Source organism: Saccopteryx bilineata, chromosome 8 (genome assembly GCF_036850765.1).
Source record: "Saccopteryx bilineata isolate mSacBil1 chromosome 8, mSacBil1_pri_phased_curated, whole genome shotgun sequence".
In the NCBI taxonomy this organism is placed as follows: domain Eukaryota; kingdom Metazoa; phylum Chordata; class Mammalia; order Chiroptera; family Emballonuridae; genus Saccopteryx; species Saccopteryx bilineata.
In genome coordinates this window covers 44436747-44464570 of record NC_089497.1, presented here as the reverse complement: position 1 = coordinate 44464570, position 27824 = coordinate 44436747, and positions in this window count along the sequence as shown.

Below are 27824 nucleotides of genomic sequence, written 5' to 3'. Positions count from 1 at the left end.
AAACGTTTACCTGAAACCTATGTGCTGTTATCGATCAATGTTACCCTGCTAAATTTAATTTTATATATAAAATTTTAAAAAGAAAGAAAGAAAATTTCCCATTAAAGGTGGGGTGCAGCCAGAGTATAATGCTCAAAATTTACTTGAATCAGTTCTGGCTTTGTTTCTTTGTGTTCATATTATCAAATCAATATACAGTTCAATTCATGTGTTTTTATTTGTATTTAGTGTTAGGATTTTACTATATAGTTGTTGAACTCATATCCTTTTTAAAATACATAAAAACATTAATGTGGTTTAAAAGTCAAAACTGTATTGAAAGGTAAGCTTTCTTCTTGCTTCATTTATTATTGTTCCACTTTATTTCTACCCATCCCTGGTAGTCAACCACTTTCTTTTGTTTCTCTGTTAACCATCTGTGTTTCCTTTTGAAGATACTTGTGTATATGCTATATGTATTCTATTTTCTTTTTTCTTTACCAAAATGGTAGCATACTATTTTCACCTAGACTTTTTTATTTCAAAATAATGTTTTGAAAATAGAAGCTACTTTCCAAATTCTCCACTTCTGTTCTATTCAACTTTTCAGGCAATGAAATTATATCTGAGCTCTAAGTTAAATGAGCAGTTCCTGCAAAAAAAGAAGTTAGATATATGAACAAGGTGGGTTATGTTAACTTTCTAACTGACACAGAGATTTATATACATGTATATAACCTAATATATTTCTGAGTGTGGTTCGGTAGACTCTGATGGGTCCAAATCAGGTTAGGGTGCTTATTAAGAATTCTTATTCCAAACCCCATTCCAGACCTACTGAATCTTACTCTAAAAGTAGAGCTTAGGAATCTACATTTTAAAATTATTGATTCCATGGACCTTGTGGGAATTTAGGCTGTTATGAATGAAATAAGTGACAGTGAAAACTACAAAGATGATTTATTATCATGATAAAGTCTTTTCACTTGAGTGTCCCAAGCTGCTTTTTGTCTGAACTGTGTATTTTTTTTTTTAAATGAGATCTTGGTTTCTTCAGGAGTAAGCTATGAGCCCATGTCCTATGCTGGGTAGACAGACTCTGAACTCTCTTAAATCTCTGATACAAATTAGACAATTTGGATGGAACATGTTAGAACCTCCTTGTTCCTTCCCCTATCCTCTAAATCTCATAATATAATTTTCAGGAAACACAAAAGCTGTCAAATGTTCAGGTTCTAATTTACGTTAGATTTCAGCCAGTGGAAACTCATGGTCTCTCAAGGGCAAACAGATAGTTGGTAACTTTATCATAAAACCCTACTATTTTCATTACTCTTTCCATCTTCCTTTGCTGTTTTACACTCCAAAAATACTGTGATTTGAAGATGCCTAAGGAATACTGTACCATCTAAAATTAACATTTATAAAAGATATGAGATTTTTTTTAAGTCAGAGGAGGGGAGACAGAGAAACAGACTCCCGCATGCACCCTGACCTGGATCTACCCAGAAACCCGTCTGGGACCTACACACAAATCAGCCAAGCTATCCTCAGCACCCACAGCCTATGCTGGAACCAATGGAGCCACTGGCTGAGAGAGCAGAAGAGAAAGAGGGGGAAAGGGCGGGGAAGAAAAGCAGATGGCCGCTTCTCATGTGTTCCCTAACCAGGGACTGAACCCTGATGTCTGCTGGTCTAAGATATGAGATATTTTTGCAAAACAGGTAAGCAAAATGAATTATCTACTCCACTTTGAAGCTATAAAAATTGAGACTCAGAGAAACAGTGGGGATGAGAGGATAGCTGGCTGGAGCAACCTCCCAGACATTGGGAGAGCCCTTCACAACACTGTGAAGTAGGTAAACCTTGTCTTTAATAAACTCACATTTATAGCTATAGTTACCAAGTACCTACTATAAGCCAAGGACTTTGCTAGTGCTTTACCTACTTTAGCACAGTTAATTTTTATAAAAACTCCAGAAAGCAGTTACTGTTATCATCTTTCTCTTATATGTGAGTAAAATGCAGCGTAAAGATTTTGTTACTTGGCCAATTTACATAACAAAACAAGAGTTAAATCTATTTTGCTCTGAACAGAACTCAAGCCCTTAACCACAATACAACTGAAAAGAGCCTTTGAAAACATGATTCTTTATATCAACCCAGGTACCCAATGTCTTGGCCTGTTGACTGTTAGCCTAAGGTCTCTACCTAACTCTCAACAAGATCTACTCAAATTATAAAGAAGAAAGTATTCAGGAAATTTGGTTGTGATCTTAGCTAAGCCACTGTGCTTTTCTAGTGCTCAGTGTCGTCATTCTAAAAAATAAGAGGGATAGAAAAAAATTTACATATCAAATATATAAATTAATTATATAGTATAATTTATGAATTAATGTATGAATATATAATATAGTATGTATAATATATATATTTAATTTCACTTTCACTTGTGATAGTTTATGATCCAAATGCCAATGACTGATTCATATTTTATGCTGTTTTTTAATAGTTTTGCTTATTCTTCATTTTTTTATATTTTAATGTGCCCATGTTTGCTTCCAGAGGCATTTGTATTCCAAAAGAGGTTAATGTGGTAACTAAAAAAAAAAGTCCTTAATACTGGAAATTTCCTAACAGAGGATCCAGTGAATATTGAAAAGCTATTGTATCCTGATTATATTTCTTTGCCCATTCTGAGGAAGACTGTATTCAGGAAATGCTCTCTGAGATAAGGCTTGAGAAAGTGGGACCCAAGCCCAACTCCCTGAAACAGGTTGGCAGAAATGAGGTGAGAAAACAAGACCCACAAGCCAGCTGGCCTACATGGCAGGAGGCCCTCCCAGGCACCAGAGATTCAGGAGAACCATAGAAACCATATGTGTGAGAAACACTGGCAAAGGAGGGATAGTACTATCAGAATCATCTCCACATGATGGTAAATCCCAAGAGATTCAATATGATGGTGGTTTCTCGGACCCTCATCTTTCAGGGAGAAGAAACTCCTATGTTCCCCACTGGCTGATGAAACAAGAATCACTTATCTCATCCTCATGCCTGCCTGGTCTCTTCTCGTTCTGCCATCCCAGAGAATGACTGGCTGACTAGAAATGACCTGTGTTTCTGTCCACTGATTTTAAGCTTGAGGACAAGATAGAAACTATTTTGTTACTCCTTACAGCTCTTCTACAGGGCAGATACTAATAGTATGTTGTATTAAAGAAAAAATAAAAAATGAAGCCAATTTTTCAAGTTTCAGAAACCCAATTTCCATTCCAGGTGAAATGAGTCAATATGTAGACCTAGGTCCTTTTTATATTGCTTATAATTCATTCAATCATCTGACAAATATTTACTGAGCACTTACTGTGTACCAAGCACTCTACTAGAAGTGGAAAATATAGCAGCTGTTAATGAAATAACATTCAACCTAAGAAATAGTCTTGTAAGAGTTTATTTGAGCCAAACTGATGACAATTTCCGGGACGCAAAATCTCAATGGATTGAGAAAATGCTTCAGAAAGTGGCAATTTTGCCGCTTATGTTATTCATCAGAATCAAAGGAGAATACATAAAGGGGTTTGTCAATGTAAGAAACCTTTACCTGTAAGAATTTTTATGAGTTTATTTTAGCAAACTGACAATTTCTGGGAAACAAAAATCTCAACAGATTGAGAAAATGCTTCAGAGAAGGGAAGTATTACAGTACAATCAAAGAAGGAGGCATAAGAAGTTATATAAAATCCATTAAGGATGGATTAGGAATGGATGGAAAGCAAAGCAGGGCAATTTCTGGGATTGGATAGAAAGTAAAATGAATAGAACCATATATCTTTACATTTGTGGGTATAGTATAGGCATAGTTAACAACACAATAACAATTACAACGAGGGGTTTTGTGGCCTCTGCTCTGGTGCAGTGAGAGGCCCAGAAAAAAGGAAATTACTCGGACATTTCAAAGGTATATTATGGTAGATGCAAAAAGAAAATAGGCTCTGTTAAGGTAAAGTGTGGCCTTTGTCAAGGAAGATACCAGCCTAGAACATGAAGTAAACTATCACTATTTGCCGATGATATGATACTGTATATAGAAAACTCTAAAGTCTCAGTCAAAATATTGGACCTGATAAATGAATTCAGCAAGGTGGCAGGATATAAAATTAATACACAGAAATCAGAGGCATTTTTATACACGAACAATAAAATGTCAGAAAGAGAAATTAAGGAAACAATACCCTTCACTATTGCAACAAAAAAAATAAAGTACCTAGGAGAAAATTTAACCAAGGAGACTAAAGACTTGTACTCAGAAAATTATAAACTATTGATAAAAGAAATCAAGGAAGACATAAACAACTGGAAGCATATACCATGTTCATGGTTAGGAAGAATAAACATCATTAAAATGACTACCTGTCATGACTCACTTTTAGTTAAAAATTTTTAATTTCAGACCACCCTATGCAGTTACTTTAAGCCTCTGAGTTTGACATGTTTGCCATGCGCTTCTCCCCTGAGCTTGTCCGGTTCAGTATATGGCCCCATTTTGTCCACACAGTAAGCAAGACAGGTACTAAGGTCTGCCCTTTAGGAGTTGATTACTTATTGATGGAGGCAGGGAATAAAAATGTAACTAAAAAAGAATTTCAGATAATGAGAATCAATTATAAATAAAATTACAATATCGTGATTTACAAGAAGGAAAACCACAAATATTTAATCATCTTCCAGGATTTCTGACTCATAACTCCCAAAACCTTTGGAATTTTCTAAGTAATAAGAGTGATCAAGGCACATATGGGAGTTGATGCTTCCTGAGCCTCACTCCCTCTTTCTCCTCTCTTGAAAAATAAATGAATAAAAAAATGTCTTTTTTAAAAAAGAGTGATCAAGTTGTCTTTTGTTATGTTAATGGGGTGGTTTTTGGAAAGCACCTAATGTTGGGGGCTGCTTCCTAGTGGAGCCAGCCAGCTCTCTGATTATAAAGTTGGACTTTCCTTCCTCCTACCCTTCCTCTCATAGAATTAGAGTAGATACGTTCAGTCACCAGTGGTCAATAATGTAATCAGTCATGCCTGTATAATAAGCCTCTAAAATAACACAAAAGGACAAGGTTCAAAGAATTTCTGGGTTGGTGACCATGTGTCTGTTTGGAGAGAATGGAATGCTTGGTGAGGGCATGGAAGCCCCACACCCTTATCTCATACCTTACACCAGGGGTCCCCAAACTACAGCCCTGAGGCCATTTATCCGGCCCCCGCCGCACTTCTGGAAGGGGCACCTCTTTCACTGGTGGTCAGTGAGAGGAGCACATTGATCATCTCATTAGTCAAAAGCAGGCCCATAGTTCCCATTGAAATACTGGTCAGTTTGTTGATTTAAATTTACTTGTTCTTCATTTTAAATATTGTATTTGTTCCCGTTTTGTTTTTTTACTTTAAAATAAGATATGTGCAGTATGCATAGGGATTTGTTCATAGTTTTTTTTATAGTCTGGCCCTCCAACGGTCTGAGGGACAGTGAACTGGCCCCTGTGTAAAAAGTTTGGGGACCCCTGCCTTACACTATGCATCTCTTCCATCTAGCTATTTCTGAGTTATAACCTTTTATAATTAATTGGTGATCTAGTAAGTAAAATATGTTTTTGAGTTCTGTAGACTGCTTTATAGTATATTAATCAAACCCAAAGAGGGGGTCATGGCAACACCTAATCTGTAGCCAGTGGTCAGAGCATAGGTACCAACTGGGCTTGCAGGTGGCATCTGAAGTGGTGGAATGAGGTTGTCAATCTTGTAGAACTAAACCCTCAGCCTGTGGAATGAGATGCAATCTCTGCAGAGACGAATTTAACCGTGGGCCCACCGGGTATGTGCCCTGGGCCCCAACTTCTGAAGGGACCCACAAAACCCCAACTTTACACTTTTTCCTGATGACACCAAGTTTGATTTCGTATGTGCAATTTTAACATTAATAGTACATAATATTTTTTATTTATTTAAAAATATGGTTAACATGTATTTTTATTCTCCCTGTCTCTCTTTTTTTTAGGGACTCCAATATTTTCTTCTGTGCCTGGGGCTTCAACCAACCTTAATCCACCTCTGAATCTCTGAGCAGATAATGTTGCTATTGACTTGAATTGTAGGACACTGAGCTGGCACCCAGAGCTTTGCTTGGTGATTGTGGGAAGAACCTCTTTCTCCACATTAGAATTGGATTCAGGAAACCCCCCAAAAAAATAAAATAAGAAAAAAATGGATGGAAAATGATTGAAATAGAGCAGGGGAAAGTACCTTAGGCAGGAGAATCTAGGAAGGCCTGTGAACAGGTGAAGGGTTAAGGAATTCTGAGTATGTTGGACATTGCCTCTGAATAAGGAGGGTCTATAAAAAGCTTGGAAACTATTTCTATGTTCATCAAGAACTTTCGACAGTAATAAAAAGCAATTTGCACACTTACTATGGAATTTTTAGAGCATAGTAGGATGTTAAAAAAAAATAATAAAAGCAATAGCCTTCCCCAAACCGTACTACTCAATTCCGTTCCTCAGTTCACATAGTTCCTTGGATTCCTCAAATGAGTGAAGTCATATATTTTTCTTTCTCTGCCTGGCCTATTTCACTTAACATAATAGCTTCCAGGTTCATCCATATTGTTGCAAAAGGTAATATTTCCTTCTTTCTCATGGCCCCATAGTATTCCATTGTATATATACCACAGCTTTTTAATCCACTTGTCCACTGTCGGACACTTGGGCTGTTTCCAAATCTTTGCTATTGTGAACAATGCTGCCATAAACATGGGGGTGCATTTCTTTTTTTCAGTTGGTGATATGGTGTCCTTGGGATATATTCCTATAAGTGGGATGGCTGGGTCAAAGGGCAGTTTCATTTTTAACTTTTGTGAGGAATCTCCATACTGTTTTCCACAGTGGTTGCACCAGTCTGCATTCCCACCAACAGTGCAGGAGGGTTCCCCTTTCCCACATCCTCGCCAGCACCTATCCTGTGTTGTTTTGTTGATGAGCGCCATTCTGACTGCTGTGAGGTGGTATCTCATTTGGTTTTAATTTGCATTTCTCTAATGATTAGTGATGTTGAACATTTTTTCATCTGTCTATTGGCCATCTGTATGTCATCTTTGGAGAAGTGTCTATTCATTTCTTGTGCACATTTTTGATAGGATTGTTTGTCTTCCTGATGTTGAGTTTTACAAGTTCTTTATAAATTTTGGTTATTAACCCCTTATCAGATGTATTGTCGAATATGTTCTCCAATAGTGTGGTTTGTCTTTTTATTCTGTTCCTATTATCTTTAGCTGTGCAAAAGCTTTTTAGTTTGATATAGTCCCATTTGTTTATCCTGACTTTTATTTCACTTGCCTGTGGAAATAAATCAACAAATATATTGCAGCGATAGATGTCGGTGAGCTTACTGCCTATGTTTTCTTTTAAGGTGCTTATGGTTTCACAACTTACATTTAAGTCCTTTATTCATTTTGAGTTTAGTTTTGTGAATGGTGTAAGTTGGTGTTCTAGTTTCATTTTTTTGCAGGTAGCTGTCCAGTTTTCTCAACATCATTTGTTAAAGAGACAGTCTTTATTCCATTGTATTCTCTTACCTCCTTTGTCAAATATCAATTGTCCATAAAGGTGTGGGTTTATTTTTGGGTTTTCTGTTCTGTTCCATTGATCTATATGACTGTTCTTATGCCACTACCAAGCCGTTTTGAGTACAATGGCCTTGTAGTATAACTTGGTATCAGAAAGTGTGATACCTCCCACTTTATTCTTCTTTTTCAAGATCACTGAGGCTATTTGTGTTCTTTCTTGGTTCCATATAAATTTCTGGAATATGTGTTCTATATCTTTGAAGTATGTCATTGGTATTTTAATTAGTATTGCATTGAATTTATAAATTGCTTTGGGTAATATAGACATTTTAATGATGTTTATTCTTCCTAACCATGAACATGGTATATGCTTCCAGTTGTTTATGTCTTCCTTGATTTCTTTTATCAATAGTTTATAATTTTCTGAGTACAAGTCTTTAGTCTCCTTGGTTAAATTTTCTCCTAGGTACTTTATTTTTTTTGTTGCAATAGTGAAGGGTATTGTTTCCTTAATTTCTCTTTCTGACATTTTATTGTTCGTGTATAAAAATGCCTCTGATTTCTGTGTATTAATTTTATATCCTGCCACCTTGCTGAATTCATTTATCAGGTCCAATATTTTGACTGAGACTTTAGAGTTTTCTATATACAGTATCATATCATCGGCAAATAGTGATAGTTTACTTCTTTTTTTCCAATTTGGATGCCTTTTATTTCTTCTTCTTGTCTGATTGTTGTAGCTAGAACTTCCAGTACTATGTTGAATAAGAGTGGTGAAAGGGGGCACCCCTGCCTTGTTCCTGATTTTAGGGGGATTGCTTTTAATTTTTGTCTATTAATTATGATGTTGGCTGTGGGTTTGTCATAGATGGCCTTTATCATGTTGAGGTATGTTCCCTGTATTCCCACTTTGCTAAGAATTTTGATCATAAATGGGTGCTGGATTTTATCAAATGCCTTTTCTGCATCTATTGAAATTATCATGTGGTTTTTCTCCTTCCTTTTCTTTATGTGGCAAATCACATTGATTGATTTATGAATGTTGTACTATCCACCTCCCCAGAACAAGTCCCACTTGATCATAATGTATGATTTTTTTCATGTATTGCTGGATCCAGTTTGCTAATATTTTGTTGAGGATTTTAGCATCTAAATTCATCAGGGATATTGGCCTATAATTTTCTTTCTTTGTGTTATCTTTGCCTGGTTTTGGAATCAGAATTATGCTCGCCTCATAAAAGGAATTTGAAAGTGTTCCTTCCTCTTGAATTTTTTGAAATAGCTTGAGAAGAATAGGAGTTATTTCTTCTTTGAATATTTGGTAGAATTCAGTGAAGCCATCAGACCCAGGGCTTTTGTTTTTGGGAGGTTTTTGATAACTGTTTCAATCTCATTTGTTATAATTGGTCTCTTTAGGTTTTCTGATTCTTCCAGATTTATTTTTGGAAGATTATTTGTTTTAAGAAATTTGTCCATTTCACCTAGGTTGTTTAATTTTTTGGCATATAGTTCTTCATAGTATTTTCTTACAATATTTTGTATTTCTGTTGTGTCAGCTGTTATTTCTCCACTCTCGTTTCTAATTTTACTTATTTGAGTCTTCTCTGTTCTTCTCTTGGTGAGTCTTGTTAAAGGTTCATCGATCTTGTTACCCTTTCAAAGAACCAGCTCTTGGTTTTATTGAGCCTCTGTATTGTTTCTTTGGCCTCTGTGTCATTTATTTCCACTCTGATCTTTATTACTTCCTTCCTTCAAATACCTCTGGGCTTTACTTGTTATTCTTTTTCTAGTTTTTTTAGATGCAGGGTTAGGTTATTTGAGCTTTTTCAAGCTTCTTAAGAAATGCCTGTAGTGCTATGAACTTCCCTCTCAGTACTGCTTTTGCAGTGTCCCATAAATTTTTGAGTTGTTGTATGTTGATTATCATTCATTTCTAGGAATTTTTTAATTTCTTCTTTGATTTCATTGTTAACCCATTCATTATTTAATAACATGCTATTTAGTTTCCATGTGTTTGAGTATTTTTCAGTTTTTCTGTTGTAGTTGATTTCTAGTTTCATGCCATTGTGATCAGAGAAAATGCTTGATATGATTTCAATCTTCTTAAATTTGTTGAGACCGCTTTTGTGTCCTAACATGTGGTCTATCCTAGAGAATGTGCCATGAGCACTAGAAAAGAATGTATATTCTGCTGCTTTAGGGTGAAAGGTTCTGAAGATATTGATTAAATCGAGTTGATCTAGTGTGTCCTTTAAGTCTGCTGTTTCTTTGTTAATTTTCTTTCTTGAGGATCTATCTAGTGATGTGAGTGGGGTATTGAAATCCCTTACTATTATAGTATTTCTGTTGATCTTGCCTTTTATTTCCATCAAAGTCTGCTTTATATATTTAGGTGTTACTATATTAGGTGCGTAGATATTTATCATGGTTATATCTTCCTGTTGGATGGCTCCCTTTATCATTATGTAGTGACCTTCTATATCTCTTACTATAGCCTTTGTTTTAAAGTCTACTTTGTCTAATATAAGTATTGCTACCCCAGCTTTTCTTTCATTTTCATTTGCATGAAATATTTTTTTTCATCCTTTTACCTTTAGTCTATGTGTATCTTTTATTTTAAGGTGTGTCTCTTGTAGACAGCATATGTATGGGTCCTGTTTTCTTATCCATGCAGCTACTCTATGTCTTTTGATTGGATCATTCAATCCATTTACATTTAAGGTTATTATTGATATGTAGTTGTTTATTGCCATTTTGTTCTTTATAGCTATATTCCTCTTTTGCTGTATTCTTTTTCCCCCTTTGTTCTGTTTACACCATGCTTCTTAACATTTCTTGCAGCCTTGATTTTGTTGTAATAAATTCCTTGGGTTTTTGTTGTTGATTTTGTTTTTTGTTTTTTTGTCTGAGAAGGTTTTTATTTCTCTTTTGATTTTAAACGATAGCCTTGCTGGATAAAGTACAGTGTGTCTGTAAAGTCATGGTGCACTTTTGACTGGTCACAGGAAAGCAACAAAAGTCGATAGAAATGTAAAACCTGCACCAAATAAAAAGAAAACACTCCCAGTTTCTGTAGAATGATGTGTCAGCATGTGCGCATGTGCAGATGATGATGTAACACCATGTATACAGCGGAGCAGCCCACAAGATGTGGGCCATGCCAGTTGAATTGTGGACGGTGCAGAAGAAAGTTCAGTGTGTTCTGTAACTCGCTAAATTCGAATCCGTGACCAAAGTGCAACATGAATATCGGCATGTTTATAATGAAGCACCACCACATAGGAATAACATTACTCAGTGAGATAAGCAGTTGAAGGAAACCAGCAGTTTGGTGGAGAAACCCTGTTCTGGTAGGCCATCAGTCAGTGACGAGTCTGTAGAGGCTATATGGGATAGCTACCTAAGGAGCCCTAAAAAATCTGCGTGAGCCCACATCAAACTGCACTGAATAGGTATGAAACTGGGAGAGTTTTCCTTTTATTTGGTGCAGATTTCACATTTCTTTCATCTTTTGTTGCTTTCCTGTGACCAATCAAAAGTGCACCATGACTTTACGGACACACTGAAGTCTTGGTTGTAGGTTCTTGTTCTGCATTACTCTGAATATTTCTTGCCATTCCCTTCTGGCTTCAAGTGTTTCTGTTGAGAAGTTGGAGGTCATCCTTATGGGGGCTACTTTGTAGGTGACAGCCTTTTTTGCTCTAACAGCTTTTAATATTTTCTCTTTACCTCTTAGCTTTGATAATTTTAATTATAATGTGTCTTGGTTTGGATTTCTTTGTTTCTCTTTAATGGAGTTCTCTGTACTTCTTGAACTTGTGTGACTTTTTCCTGCATCAATTTAGGGAAGTTTTCAGCTATGATTTGATTGAATAATGTTTCTAACCCTTGTTCTTTCTCCTCTTCTTCAGGGCTCCTATGATGCAAATGTTGTTTCTCTTTAGGTTGTCACAGAGCTCTCTTACAGTTTCATCAGATTTTTTCTTTCTCTTTTCTTTTTGCTGCTCTGCTTCTGTGTTTTCATTTCTCTTGTCTTCTAAATCGCTTATTTGATCCTCTGCTTCATCCAGCCTGCTTTTAATTGCTTCTAGTGTAGTCTTCATTTCAAATATTATATTTGTCATTTCTGACTGGTTCTTCTTATTTTGATACTTGTTATTTCTTTATTTATGTGCTCACTGTGACTATCCATTGTTGTTCTAAGATCTTTCAGCATTCAAATAATCATTATTCTATACTCTGCCTCCAGTAGTTTGCTTATATCTGTCTCACTCAGCTCTTTTTCTGAAAGTTTCTCTTGTTGAGTCGTTTGGATTGCACTTCTCTGTCTTCTGATTTTGTCTGTGTTGCCCTGGACTTTCCTGGTTGGGGTCTGGGACAGGTCAGTGGGGGTCACTGACTGTGACTGGTTCTTATCTACTTTTTGGGAGCTACAGGTTATCCAAATCTTGTAAATGCCTCTGCTGGGTCCAGGTGCTGTTGTAAACATCAGCTGCATTCCTAGGTTTGCTTTTATCTATTCTTGACCTGTAGAAGTTACTTTAAAAGTTCAAATTCCCCTAAAATCCACTTTCTGTTGTCTTTTATTGTTGGCTACTTGTTGGGCTCAGTACTGTAATTCAGTGATTAAGTATAGTATTAGATGTGGCCTACTTCTTCACTTCAGGTGTTTTTCTATCTAGACACTTTAGCTCTCATTTTGTGGTCTCTCAACCAGGTCACCACTGCTGTTGCTGCCTGGGGCTTTTGGGCTCAGGTGCTGCTGGCTCCAACCCACCTCCGTGACCACCGCTGCCTTGGTTGGGCTCATGCTTGCCCACATGCCCATTTGGACCACTTCCGGGACTGCCTCCATCTGCTCAGATCTCAGTGGCTGCCTCGGGGGTCAGGTGCCCTCACAGATCTGCACTGAGGTCGTGGGTGCTGATGTTACTGCTGAGGGCGTGTCCGCACCTTGGGCAGGTTTGCACACCTCCCAGGTTCCTGCAGTAGCTGGTGCAACTTCCACCTTTGCTGGCAGACTCACGTGTGCCAGCGCTTCCCCACTCAGCTGCCACTTGGGCTCAGCCTCTGCTTGGATCACTGTCAAGGGCAGGGGTCCCCAAACTTTTTACACAGGTGGCCAGTTCACTGTCCCTCAGACCATTGGAGGGCCAGACTATAAAAAAACTATGAACAAATCCCTATGCACACTGCACAGATCTTATTTTAAAGTAAAAAAAAAACAAAATGGGAACAAATATAATATTTAAAATAAAGAACAAGTAAATTTAAATCAACCAACTGACCAGTATTTCAATGGGAACTATGCTCCTCTCACTGAACACCAATGAAAGAGGTGCCCCTTCTGGAAGTGCGGCGGGGGCCGCATAAATGGCCTCAGGGGGCTGCATGTGGCCTGCGGGCTGTAGTTTGGGGACCCCTGGTCAAGGGTATGCCCAGCCCCAGTCCGGTTTTTGTGCCTGCCCGGCTCCCCACAACTGCCAGGCGACTTTCACCTTCGCTGGTGGCTTGCGCGTGCCTACGCATTCCCACACGTTCCCCCTATTGATTCTCGGGCCTCCGTATCTGCCTAGGGCGGGCCACTCAGGGAGCAGGGGTGTGTGTGAGCCCAGGCTTTCCCAGAGGCAACGATGATCCCAGGCTCCGCAGGCTGGCTTGCGCGAGCTCGCTCGGACCTCCACAGCCGCGCCCTGCCGCCTCCGGCCTGTCTGCCTGGGTAAGCACTCAGCAGTTTGGTGTAGCTTAGACCTCTGCACTCCCTATTTGTGTCCCTAACATGGCACCTGGTGCTAAGCGCCTTTGTTCTAGCTAGGGCAGGAGGGCCTCTGGTGGATGGGGCACTTTCTTTCCTTTGCTGATGATGCTGGTTCACTTCAAATCTGGGGAGTGACTCAGCCCAGGGGTTAGGGTGTCCTCCTGGAGACTGGAGAAAGTGGCTGTGAATGAGGTTCTCCATGCAGTTCCTTTAATACAGAGCCTGGGTCTGAGAGTCCTGTCTCCTCTCTCAAACTGTGTCCAGGCTTTTTTCTCAGCCAAAGATAGTCCATCAGCCCCTTCCCGGCTCTAGGGCTCTAGGCTGGAATTCCGGTTTTGGGGATAAGGACCTGCAACTCACTGGACGCCCTTCCCTTCATTAAAATTCCTCCCGGGTGCCGCTCCCGGTCCCTGCTCCCCGGTACCGGGAGTGGGGTAGCCTTCTCCGTGTCTCTGCCCCTCCTACCAGACTCAGTGTGGGTTCTTTGGTGGTCCTTGGTTGTGGAATCCTCCTAGTTCAGTCCAAAATTTTGGTTCAGAGTTATTTTACATTATTACTCACCATTTGTATTTATCTATGAATTTCCTTGTCATGTTCTTTGCCCTTTTTCTTATTCTTTGCTGGAGTGTTATGTAAAATAAATGAACTATTTTCCATAAATATTACAAGAATTTGTGTTTGTTTTAATTTGCATGTAGTCAAACTTGTTGGTTTTTTTTTTTAAATATAGCTTCTGGGTTTTATGTCACAATTATAAAGTTTTTATATGTTCTAATAATATTTTTTAAATTTTTATTTGATTTTCACAGCTTATGAAGTATTTTTTTATTTATTTTATGGTAGAACGGGAGAAAAAGAGAATGAGAGAGAGAGAGAAGGGGGAGGTTCAGGAAGCATCAACTCTCATATGTGCCTTGACCAGGCAAGCCTAGGGTTTAGAACTGGTGACCTCAGTGTTCCAAGTCAATGCTTTATCCACTGTGCCACCATACGTCAGATAAAATCATCTCTGGGTCCTTTTTTATTAAATTTATTGATATTTTAGAAGAGAGAGAGAGAAAGAATGGGTGAAGGGAAGCATCAACCCTCTTATATGTGCCTTGACCAAGCAAGCCTGGTATTTTGAAGCAGAGACCCCAGCATCTCAGATCAACACTTTATCCACTGCATCACCATAGGCCAGACTCTAATAACATTTTCAAAATGGGTCTTTATCTAAGTTTAATACCTTTAAATTCTTTTTTTTCTTTAGCATTTGGGCTTCATTTATAATTTATTTTTATATAAAATTTCAGCTTTCCCCACCACCATATTTATCTCCATCATTTTTTAATATGGGGGCAAAAGTAGGTTTACAGTTTTTTTTTTTATTAAAAATAGATTTGACCAGGTGTTTGCACAGTGAATAGAGTGTTGACCTGGGATGCTGAGGACCCAGGTTTGAATCCCCAAGGTTGCCAGCTTGAGCATGGGCTTATCCAGCTTGAGTACGGGGTTGCTGGCTTGAGTGTGGGATTATAAACACAAACCCATGGTTGCTGGCTTGAGCCCAAAGGTCTCTGGCTTGAAGCTCAAGATTGCTGGTTTGAGCCCAAGGCTTCTGGGTTGAGCAAGGGATCACTGGCTTTGCTTGAGTCCCCCTGGTCAAGGCACATATAAGAAGCAATCAATGAACAATTTAAGTGCTACAACTACAAGTTGATGCTTCTCATCTCCTTCCCTTCCTGTCTGTCTCTGTCTCTGTCTCTCTCTTTTCTTTCACTTAAAAAAAAAAAGAAAGAAAATAATACAGCCTGACTCAGGCCAGTGTTGGACTAGCTCCGTGGTTCTCAAACTTGTTGAAGTAGAAGCGCATTTAAAATCCTACAAATAATTGTAGGTGCACTATATACATATTCTGAGAAATATGTTAAAATAATTAAGTCAAATATTAAAGAAAAATTATAAAGTCCAAGTGTGCTTTTATAGTAATTAAACAAAATAAATACAACAAAATTAAATTTATTCTGACATTAAAAAACATTTTTGTTACATTTTTTGAGTAATGCTTTTTAGAATTCATAAAAAAGAGGGGTTAAAAATTTTTTAAAAAACGTTATCTTTTTATATCTATAGATACATTCTTAGTAAGATTTAGTAAATTTGGCAGGTCCTGGCACAAATGTTTAAGTATTTTCATTCTTGTGTTTATAAGAAACATGAGTCTGATGTGTCCTAGTGATTTCTTCAATGTTTGGGCATGTATTTGAAAGGCAAACTCTCATTTCTTCATCAATACATTGAAGAATTCCTCTCTCTTTACCCTTAGTTGTGTTGAGGATAGAAAATCCTAATTCACATAAATAGGATGTTGAAAATTATAGTAAAATATTCAAAGCTTTTTTAGATATTGCCACATATTCTTCTTTTATAGAAATCCAAAAAGCTTCAAGAGACAATTCCTTATGTTTAATCATCAATCCAAAACCCTCTCCATACATATCATCTTAACTTTACACCAAACAAAGGATAGAAGAAACTTGCCTCCGGTCTGTCTGGGGAACATGGTAGTAGTGTAAATCAGTGGTCCCCAATCATTTTGGGCCACGGACTGGTTTAATGTCAGAAAATGTTTTCATGGACCAGCCTTTAGGGTGGGATGGATAAATGTATCACATGACCAAGACAAGCATCAAGAGTGAGTCTTAGACAGATGTAACAGAGGGAATCTGGTCATTTTTAAAAAATAAAACATTGTTCAGATTAAAATATAAATAAAACAGAAATTATGTAAGTTATTTATTCTTTCTCTGCGGACTGGTACCAAATGGCCCATGGACCAGTACCAGTCTGTGGCCCGGGAGTTGGAGACCACTGGTGTAAATAACCCAGCACCACAGCTTGACAGCCTTTTGCAACCTAATCAGGCAAGTGAGGTGGGGATTGGGCAGACTGTCAGCTTACAGCCAATTCACCACACCTCTGTCCCCCAAAACTCTAAACTCCAAAAACTCTGTTGGTTTTCTTGGTCCCCAACAGGCACATATTTCCCTGAAATACCATAGGGCACACCTGGAAATCTTCTAGGGCACACCAGTGCGCCCTGGAGCACACTCTGAGAGCCACTACATTAGGAGACTGTGAGAAAAGTACTGTTTTCTTCAACTGACATTTATTGCCACAGGAAAAATATTTTAGTTCTTTTACAACTGTTATTTTTCATACTGGTCAACAAATTCAAGTAATTATTAGAACACATTGCTTTTGATATGAAAACACTAAATACAAGCATGACTGTCTCTATCTCAGTTTAACAAGCCCAAATCTTAGGTCCTGGAAATATGTAGCAAAAGAAAATGGTCTGTGGAGTAAAAACCTGGTTTACATCATAGCATAGCCATTAACTAGCTCTTTGATCTTGGGCAATTTACTTAGACTATGAGTCTGTTTCTTAATTTTTAAAGTGAGTACTTTATTACTAATTAATAAGATGCTGTAGGGGAATTAGAGATAATACATCCAAAATGGTCAGCCCTATAAAGGCACAGAGTAGGTACATAAGAAATGGTTGTAACTCCTCTGATCTTTTCACATTCTAGCCCCTGTGGCTAAAAATTTGTTTCCAAGTTGGGCTTCTTTGAGTCACGAATAAACCTATCTTCCAAAATGATAGAAAATTCAAAGGGTTAGGCTATGGACAATACCAGAGTTCCTTTCCTTCAGAGATGATCCTTTGCTTTGCAACAGCTGAGGCTAAGTTCCTGCTGAATTCGTCATGGCTTCAGGTTCTTCTTTTGTATAGGCAACACTTTAACCAAAGATTGTCATTCATTCATTCATTTATTCAGCAACCCACTTACTATGTCTCAGGTACTACACCAGGTCAGGGAAGACACAAATGAATAAGGTCATCACTCTTTTAAAGGAGTTCATAAGAGTTTACAATGGTTTACCATAATTTAAAAAGTGCATACAGATGTTAAGATGTTAAATATTTTTATCAATACATAGAATTAAATTTAGATAACACATGTATATATCTTTTTTTTTTTGTATTTTTCTGAAGCTGGAAACGGGGAGAGACAGTCAGACAGACTCCCGCATGTGCCTGACCGGGATCCACCTGGCACGCCCACCAGGGGGCGACGCTCTGCCCATGGAGGGGGGTCACTATGTTGCGACCAGAGCCACTCTAGCACCTGAGGCGGAGGCCACAGAGCCATCCCCAGTGCCCGGGCCATCTTTGCTCCAATAGAGCCTTGGCTGCAAGACGGGAAGAGAGAGACAGAGAGGAAGGACAGAAGGAGGGGTGGAGAAGCAGATGGGCGCTTCTCCTGTGTGCCCTGGCTGGGAATCGAACCTGGGACTTCTGCACGCCAGGCCGACACTCTACCACTGAGCCAACCGGCCAGGGCCTGTATATATCTTTTTAGTAGACTCATTTACATCTGAGTCCATGAGTCTGGTTAGACAATAGAAACTATGCCAGTTATTTTAATAGAGAGAATTTAATAAAGGGATTTACTTAAAGAGGTTTTAGAGAACTAGAAAATGGCAAAAGAGAACACTTGAGAAACACAGAGATAGTGACTGCAGTATGTAGCTCTCACCTCTAGGGCTGGGGTAGCAAAGGAATATGAGTTATTAAAACAAAAAAATTTGGAGGATAACTCCATGAAGCTGAGACCCAGAATTTTAAGAAAGAGACACTGTCTAGCAGGTACTAATGACTTAGGTGCTCAGAGGAGGGTCCCTATGGATCTGGGACTCAGCGGATACAGACATGTGAGGAATAAGGCTGAGTATGAGAGTATGGAGGAAAAAAACTGAGAACTGAAACAAACTGCTATTGAAACTAGCCACTCCTGCTGGTCATAGCATCATTGCAGATATGACATCAATAGGAACTGAAAACCAACAAACAGGAAGAAGAAAATTTTCTTTCCCTCTTCCTGCTTTTCAGTCGCCCCATTGGCAGAAACTCATGGGAGCCAACTGGCAAAGCAGGAGCATGGTCCACAGGGTCCCAGGCAGAGTCAAAGAGCAAAGTTTAGAAGGGTAAGTTTGAATCTGAAAAATGATAGCTTAATAACCAGCATACTATTTTGTCTTTAATAATCTGTTATTTACCCGTAAATTCTGCTCACAGTTATCTTGGGCCAACTTCAATAATAATATCTATTCATTTACCCATTGAACAAGGTGCCAAAAACATTTTTAAATAAATGTTGAGAAACTTTGAGTCTAAGATTTCCTCTTACAGTATCTAGTATTAAAAAAAAAAAACTTTAAGAAAAAAGTAAATAATATAAATGTTTTGTTGTTTTTGAAGCAATTATAAAAATCATATAACTTTGTCCATTGATTTATAGAGTATGTTAGTCATTTTTATACAGTAGATATTCTTTACCATCCATATGCAACCTATTTTCTATGAAATAGGAATGCTGAACCAAATGACCTGACTCTAACCTGTGGTTTGTCTACATGATCACTCTCCCAACATCCCCCCCTACAAAGCATGCAATCATTCAGCAAATTTATAACTAAATGTTAGGTATTGTGCTAATCCGGAATCTATAGAAGACACAGAAAAACAAATAGCAGATTATAAGATGATGGATTTGGTGTATTGATGAAGGTATGCATAGAACATTAGGCAAGCATGAAGGAGGGGCTTTACTACAAACTAAATGCGGAGTTTGAGTTGAATCTTGAAGAAAGAATGAGAATTAGACAGATGGGAAGAATAAACATAGGTAAAAAAGCAAGAAAACGGTGGACATTCCAGGTAGAAGAAAAAACATAAGCAAAGGTTAGGACAAGAGATAAAGTCATTTTCAGTCTCCAACAAGACAGACATAAAGCAAAGACAGAGTATGATGTGTTTTGGTACAGTTTCAACTACTATTAAAAAATGCCTGACCGGGCGGTGGCGCAGTGAATAGAGCATCGGACTGAGATGTGGAAGACCCAGGTTCGAGACCCCGAGGTCGCCAGCTTGAGCGAGGGCTCATCTGGTTTGAGCAAAAAAAAAGCTCACCAGGTTGAGCCTAAGGTCGCTGGCTCAAGCAAGGGGTTACTCGGTCTACTGAAGGCCCGCGGTCAAGGCACGTATGAGAAGGCAATCAATGAACAATTAAGTTGTTGCAATGTGCAACGAAAAACTAATGATTGATGCTTCTCATCTCTCCATTCCTGTCTGTCTGTCCCTGTCTATCCTTCTCTCTGACTCTCTCTCTGTCTCTGTAAAATAAATAAATAAATAAATAAATAAATAAATAAATAAATCCTCAATAGCAACATTTTAAAGCACCATTATTTTACATAACAAGAACTCAAAAGAAGCAGACCCAAAATTGGTCAATTAGGCAGGTTAATAATGTCAAGTTTTCTCCTAATATTCTCTGGCCTCTCTTTCATATCTCCAAGCATTACTATCTTAACACAGTGTGCAAAAGCAAAAAGAAAAAGCATACCTCTCTTCTTAAGCATCACTTCTTTTTTTTCTTTATTTAGAAAATTAAATCTAACAGGGTGACATTGATCAATAAGAGAACATAGGTTTCAGGTAAATATCTCTATAGCATTTGAACTGTTGATTGTGTTGTGTTCCCATCACCCAAAGTTAAATCACTTTGTCACTGCATACTTGACCCTCTTTACTCCCCTCATCCCCTCCCTCATAACCCTATCCCCTAATAACCACTTTACTTTTATCAATGTTCATGAGTCTTAGTTTTATATCCCACTTATGTGTGAAATCATATAGTTCTTAACTTTTTCTGATTTACTTACTCATTCAGTATAATGTTCTCAAGTTCCATCCACGTTGCCGTAATAGACAATATGTCATCATTTCTTATGGTTGAGTAGTATTCCATTGTATATATGTACCACTTCTTCTTTATCTAATTCTCTGTTGAAGGACACTTTGGTTGTTTTGATCTCTTGGCCACTGTGAATAATGCTGTGATGAACATGGAATTCATGATTGCTCTGGCTAAAACTTTCAGAAGTATGTTGAATAAGAGTGGAGAGAGTGGGCAACCTTGATTTGCTTCTGATTTCCTCAGTTAGTATGAGATTTGCTGATGATCTGTCCTATATAGCCTTTATTATGTTGAGGTACTTTTCTTCTATATCCATTGTATTGAGTGTTTTAAACATAAATGGGTTTTGTATCTTATTGAATGCCTCTTCTGCACCTATTGATAGGATCATATGATTTTTGTTCTTTGTTTTGTTGATGTGGTGTATTATGTTGATTGATTTATGTATGTTGCATCATACTCATACTCCTTGAATAAATCCCACTTGATCATGATATATTATTTTTTTAATGTGTTGCTGTATCTGATTTGCTAGTATTTTGTTTAGGATTTTTGCATCTATATTCATTAGAGATATTGACCTGTAGTTTTCTTTTTTGTGTGTTTTTTTTGCCAGGGTTTGGTATCAAGTTATGTTGGCCTCATAAAATGTGTTAGGGAGTATTGCTTCTTCTTTTATATTTTGCAAGACTTTGAGAAGGTTAGGTACCAAATATTTGAATGTTTGGTAGAATTCATTAGTGTAGCCATCTGGTCCTGGACTTCTATTTTGGGGGAAGTTTTTTATTGGTTGTTTTTATTTCTTTCCTTCTTATGGGTTTATTTAGGTTTTCCACTTTTTTGTGACTCAGTCTAGGAAGACTGTATAGTTCTAGGAACTAATCAATTTCTTTTAGATTGTTAAAATTGGTGGCATATAGCCTTTCACAATATTTTAGTATGACCCTTTGTATATCTGTGATATCTGTGGTAAGTTTTCTGCTTTCATTTTGGATTTTGTTTATATGAGCCCTCTCTCTTTTTTCCTTAATGAGTCTAGCCAGGAGGTTGTCAATTTTACTGATCTTTTCAAATAACCAGCTCTTTGTTGTACTAATATTTCTATAATTTTTTGTTCTCTACTTCACTTATTCCTGCTCTAATTTTTACTATTTCCTTTCTTCTGAAGAGTTATGGTTGCCTTTGTTCTTCTTTTTCTAGTTCTTTTAGATGTGAAGTTAGGTTGTTTACTTGGGACCTATCTTGTTTTTTGATATAAGCCTATAATAATATAAATTTCCCTCTTATTATGACTTTCACTGCATCCCAGAATTTTGATATGGTGTGTTGTCATTCTCACTTCTCTGTAAATATATTTTGATCTATGCTTTTATTTCTTCTTTGACACAGTCAATTTTTAGAAGTATGTTGTTTAATTTCCACATTTTTGTGGCTTTCTTCACTTCCTTTTTGCAGTTGAATTCTAGTTTCAAAGCCTTATAATCGGAAAATGTGCCAGGTATTATTTCAGTATTCCTGAATTTGTTGGTGTTAGTTTTGTGACCCAACATATGGTCCATTCTTTAGAATGTATCATGAACACTGGCGAAGAATGTATAATCTGATGTTCTGGGATGAAATGTCCTGTAAATATCTATTGTGTCTATTTGGTCTAGTGTGTCATTTAAGGCTGATATTTCTTTACTTATTTTACATTTGGATTATCTATCTAAAGCCATCAATGATGTTTTGAAACCTCCAAAGATGATTGTGATTTTGTCTAATTCTATTTTTAGATCAGTGAGTTGATTGGTGTCATATATTTTGGTGCTCCCTGGTTTCATGTATATATATATATTGAGAAGTGTAATGTTTTCTTGACAAAATGTCCATTTTATCATTATGAAATGTCCATCTTTATTTATGGTTACATTTGTTATCTTGAACTAACCACTGTCAGATATTAGTATAGCTATACCTGATTTTCTTTGCATATTATTTGCTTGGAGAATCGCTTTCCCAGCCTTTCACTTTGAGTCTACTTTTGTTCTTGCAGCCTAGATGTGTCTTTTGAAGGCAGCATACAGTTGGATTTTGCTTTTTGATCCAATCCGTGCTTCTTTATTGGTGAGTCAATCCATTTACACCTAGGGTAATTATTGATGCTTTAGACTCTGATAGCCATTTTATTTTTTATTTTCTGGTAGCTTTGTATCTTCTTTGGAGAAAAGAGGGAAAACATTATTTCAGTTTTGAGAGGTTGTTCTGTTTTCTTCCAATAGGTGGTGCTGTATTACATGTTTTATTTCTGTGAAATTCTTGGGCTGACCTCCACTGTGATGTTGCTGTCTCTGCCACTCTCTGTACCCCACAAGGTGAGGAAGGCAGATTCTGGAAGATTATTGAGCCACTTTGGTTTCTTCTGTCTTTGTACCAAATGCAGTCTGTGAGCTGACTGTGGTAACACTTGCCGTGACTCCTCATTTTGCCACTTCTTATATTTAGTATCTTCTGCTGTGTCCCTCAATCTCACCACTCCTCCCCGCAGAAGAAGAACCAGTCACTCCAGGCTTCTCCCCTCTTCACAGCCCTGGCAGAGAAAAACCCAGACATTTTGGCTTCTGCACTCTCCAGAACACCTGCAGACCAAAACCCAGACAGTCCAAGCTTCCTTTCTCTCCAGATTCCCAGCAGAAAAAAAACCTCAGTTACCCCATGTTTTTCTTCTCCCTGGAGCTCCTGCAGGCAAAAACCCAAACAGCCCTTGCCCCTCTGCTCTCTGGAGTTAATCGTGAGTGCATTTTATCTTCTGCCCTTCTTCTTAATCCTTGCCACCTGTAGTACATTTGGTGTGTAGAACTCTCAGATACACCTGTGAGCCCAGCTGGGGTTACTTCACTGCTTTATAATTGTTCAATTTGTTGAAATGTCAAGAGGAGAGATCAGAAGTATCTCTTATACCACCATTAGTCTTATGTCATCTCATCATTCCCTTTTTAATCAAAGAGAATCATCTTTCCCAAAAGCATTGGAGGTGGCCTGTGGTTCAAAAAACAACAACAAACAATTAAGCCTAGAGTAAAAGTATGCATGGAGGTAGTTATTTATGGGAGACAAACTGAGATGAGTGAACTAAAGAACAGCAGGAAAGTCAATGCAAAGGTGCATTATTAAGCTGGCTCTCACCATAGGCAATTGTGGCTGGGTCCCACTGGAGTCCTCTGAAGAAGCACGTAGACTGCCTGTCAGGCTTCTCAGTCCAAGACAAAAAAGAAGAAAACATTTGTCTACTTGCTCCTGTCCCCCATCAGACAAGGGTTTTACCTAGGGAAGTTAACTCTTTTTAACTTCCAGTTCTATGAACACATGAATATAGCTGAGCATATTCCTAAAGTGTCAACAAAGAGGTACAGAGATGGTCCAAACAAGATAAAGTGTCATAGGCTGCATTTGGATGGACATCTGCTTGTTATAGCAATGCACAGAGCACAGAAGTGGGCTGAGAGAATGCGAGTTAAGACCTATAATGTCTAACACAGTTCCCAGTGGACATTTCCTCAGTCTCTACCATATCACATCATTGTCCATTCCCCAAATATAAAGAATGGTAAGGAGTGGTGATAAAAGAGAGCTGCAGACATATATTCCAAAGTGTTTTATCAATAGATAAGGCTTGAAAGAATGCAACAGCATTTCAGGCATATTTCAGATATGAAGGCATTTTTCAAAAGAAAGAGTTAAAAGTGTTGAAAGTATTAGCTATGCACCCTAACCAATGTGGCACAGTGGCTTGAGAGTAAACTTGGGACACTGAGGTCCCAGGTTTGAAACCCTGAGGTTGCCAGCTTGAGCATGGGCTCATCCGGCTTGTGTACAGGCTCACCAGTTTGAGTGTGAGATTATGATCCCATGATGACTGGCTTGAGCCCAAGGATGCTGGCTTGAGCTAGAGGTCAATGTCTTGGCTGAAGTCCCTGGTCAAGGCACATATGAGAAGCAATCAATGAAGAACTAAAGTGATGCAACTACAAATTGATGTTTCTCATGTATATCCCTTTCTGTCTGTCTCTAAAAAAATTGTTTTTGCCTATGCAGAACAATGTTTTTTGTTTTATTTTTATCTTACAGTCTTTTTAAATCTTAAAGCTCTTGCTTATCTCAATTAAAGAAAAATTTTAAATTGTATGTGGAAGCTAACAAAGACTGTGTAACTTACATAATTGATACACTTTTGGTCTTCAGATGCCATTGGTCGTTCTTGAAATGATCTTACAAAGAGCAGAGTAAAGGAATGCAACCACACTGCCTTGCTTGCAGTAGAGAGTCAATAGGCACTTAAGAAAAAATGGAAAGAGGAGGGAACAAATGAAGCACTGAGGAAAGAAACTTCTGGTTGACACTGCCACCATCAATCACCACCTCCCCTCATTGCAGAAGTGGAAAGGTGTCCAAACACAGCAAAAGTACCCTGGAGTTCTCAGGTTAGGGACTTCACTATGAGATATTTTTTTGACATAGTTAAAGACAAGAAGGGAAGCCTTCAACTGACTTAGTTTTAGCTTTCTGTTCATGAGTCTAAGTGGATAAAAGTAAATAACAGTATAATGCTAGAGTCTTAAATATTAAGGTTGTACTGGAACTTAAAGAACTCTCTTGATAAAACATTTATTGTTGCAGGAAACAAAACAGCAAAAATCCTTGCCAGATCTTAATTATTTAGTCTTCTAATACTGCTACATAAACAATAGATAAAAAGTGAAAAAGATGACAATTCTCTTCAGTAAAAAGAAAGTAGTCAATGAGTTTCTGAAGTAAATATACTGGAATACCCTGTAATGACATGCTAATCCACCTTTCGTCCCCAGTGCTTGCTATGATGCCTTGCATGTAGGAGGTGCTTTATAAATTATTGTTGACATGAATTAAACTATATTAAATAGTAGAATTTATTTGGCATGTTTCCCAGTTATTCTGTTTATCCTTGTCTTTATTTATCCCTTACACTGTGTGTAGACTGGCAAGTTTTCTAAATTTCCTATTGCAGATTTCAGTCATGAGGAAAAGAGTAAAAAAATATATGGAAGAGAAAGGATGAAGTTGTGAGGGGAAACATTGGAGGGCAGAAAGAAAGGGAGAGAAGAATGGGGAAGAACATGGAAGTAAAGGGGATTGATGCTTTGAAAAGGGTCCCTGAGAAAGAACTGAGGTAGGAGAAAATGCACTATGGTGGTTAAGATTGCTCTCAACATTATTCAACCAGTGGATTGAACAATGCCGCATCATTTCACTTTTACAACTTCTCAACATCTTCAAATGTCCCTGCCCCTTTTATACTTGTTAAAAATGTCCCCGTTGTGAGCTTTGATCTTTAAAAAAATATCAAATACAGTTGTATTCTTAAAACCTTCATATCTCCACCTCTTAATTTCTTTTATCACTTTCCTATTCTTAACACAAAAGTGATACCAAATAGTTTGGATTAGGGGCCATGAAAAACAAGTTTTGCTTTCCTAAGCCTGATTGAGTAGATTCAGCGCACAGTAACTATGGTTCAACAGTGCAATGCTGTGAACAAAAAATACTAGGCTTTCACTGAACCATTGCATATTGAATTGAATTTGGATCTCCTGTCCACTTTTAATATTTGTCAGTCTTTAGTAGAAAAACTGTCCAGATTTGGTGCCACATATGAAGGGTAAATGTGGAATCCTTGGAGAAATTAAAGATGACAGGGGCAAAAATGATTCCAGATTAGTGAAATGAGTATCAACATGAAATCTCAAAGGAGCTGAGATAATGTTTAAAAAAATATATTTAGAAAAATTTAATTAGTCTTTAAAATAGTATTGGATAATGTAGGACTGAGATGGTTATTTTCTGTTCCCATTAAGGAAAAAGAAGTGGGAATGAGCTTTAGTATTAACCAAAATGATAGAAATTTGAAAGAATCTCTTACCTTGTAAAACTCTAGACATTACTGTATCAAAACTATCCAGGAGACCTTAAAGTGAATTCTGCCACAAACATCCAAGGAAGCAAATTTACTTTTGAGTCACAGTGTTATTTCATATTTTATAGCCTCTGAAATAAAATGTTAGCATGTGGCTTTCTTATTTAGCCATGTTATATAGAAAGTCTGCTTTCCTATAAAGTGAGGAATGTCACATAAGTAAATTAACCGTGGCGCCCAGCTAAATCATTGCATCTAGTTTAAGAAAGCATAAGTCAGAACAGGGTGAATTTTATAACTCCAATCTCTTTCACTTCCAGGCTAGTTAGCCAATTAGCAGCCTGGCTTCTTGGGGATACTGCGTCTTGTTATGCTCTAGGTATAATTCCAGTCTCCAGTGACAACTAAGCCTTGAGTTATATGTTCCAAAATCTTTTAACAAGTCTCCCTTGAGTCAGTTGTCTTACTTAAATCATCCACCAGAGTCATCATCCTTCTACTCACATGTACAGTTATTATCATATGCATGGACTCTTTTCTTCCTGTTCTGTTGCTAGTTAGGCTTATCATAAAACTCACACTTAGAAATGCAAATTTTCAGCAGCATGTTTTAGATAACTCAGTGAACAGGAGAGCAATTCACAACTAATGGGGAAGTAGGAAAATCCACTGGAGTGGTTAATATTCTCAAGTCTCAACCTTCACCTTTGGCCCAACTTTCTCTCTAGCCCAAATGTTATTCCACTCAGGCTCTATGACTGATCTTATCTACTCCAATGGCTTTAATTATTACTTACTCACTGAAGATTCTCAAATCTGTATATTCAACCTATGCTTATCTCCTGAGTTCCTGATTTAAACATCCAACTGAATATTTCAACCTATATGTCTTACTATTATATCTCAAATCCAACTTGTCCAGGTTTGAATAATTCATCTACATCCTCTCCTCCATCATGTTCATATTCTGTGTTCTCCATCTAAATGAATGCCACAGCCCTTTCTACCTAGTTCTTTAATTCATAAACTTAGTAGTCACCTTGCATTTCTTATTTTCCTTTGCCTACCTAAAAAATAAAGATATATGAATAATACTTTATTAATTGCTTTCAAGTAAGTTTTCTTTATCCCATTCTTAATATTATTAAAGTTATTATTAATTGTATGTTAATAATATTATTACTTTATTATTATTACTTTATTATGATGATTTTATTTTAAATCACTATTATAACAGCCTCTCACCAGAACTCTGTGCTCCACTTGCTTATGCTCAGTCCATTCTTATCCCAACACTATGCATTCATTCATTATTCATTCAACCAAATCTGCCTTGTGGCATACTATGTGCCTCGCTCAACCCTTGGTTCTGGACCTTACCTTGCATTCAGTGTGATCCTACTAAAATGCAGATTTGATCATGTGATTCTTGTGTTTCAAATTCTTTCTATTTCTAGTGTCAGAAAAGAAAAATCCTCAGTGTCTAAAAGTCTTGTATAAAATCTAAGTTTACTTATTTAAAGCATAGCTTACCAGGGTCTCCATGTCACGGCGTCTGTTTACCTTGTCAATGTCATTGGTTGGCATTGCCTTTTACCCACACTCCCACTTTATCTACTAGCTACATTCAGTCATTTGCAATTCCTACACTGCTCCATGCTGCTCCTCACCTGCTGGCACAGGTTTTAGCTTCTCTCTCTGCCTGAAATGTCCCCTTCCTCTATTTCAATGCTTA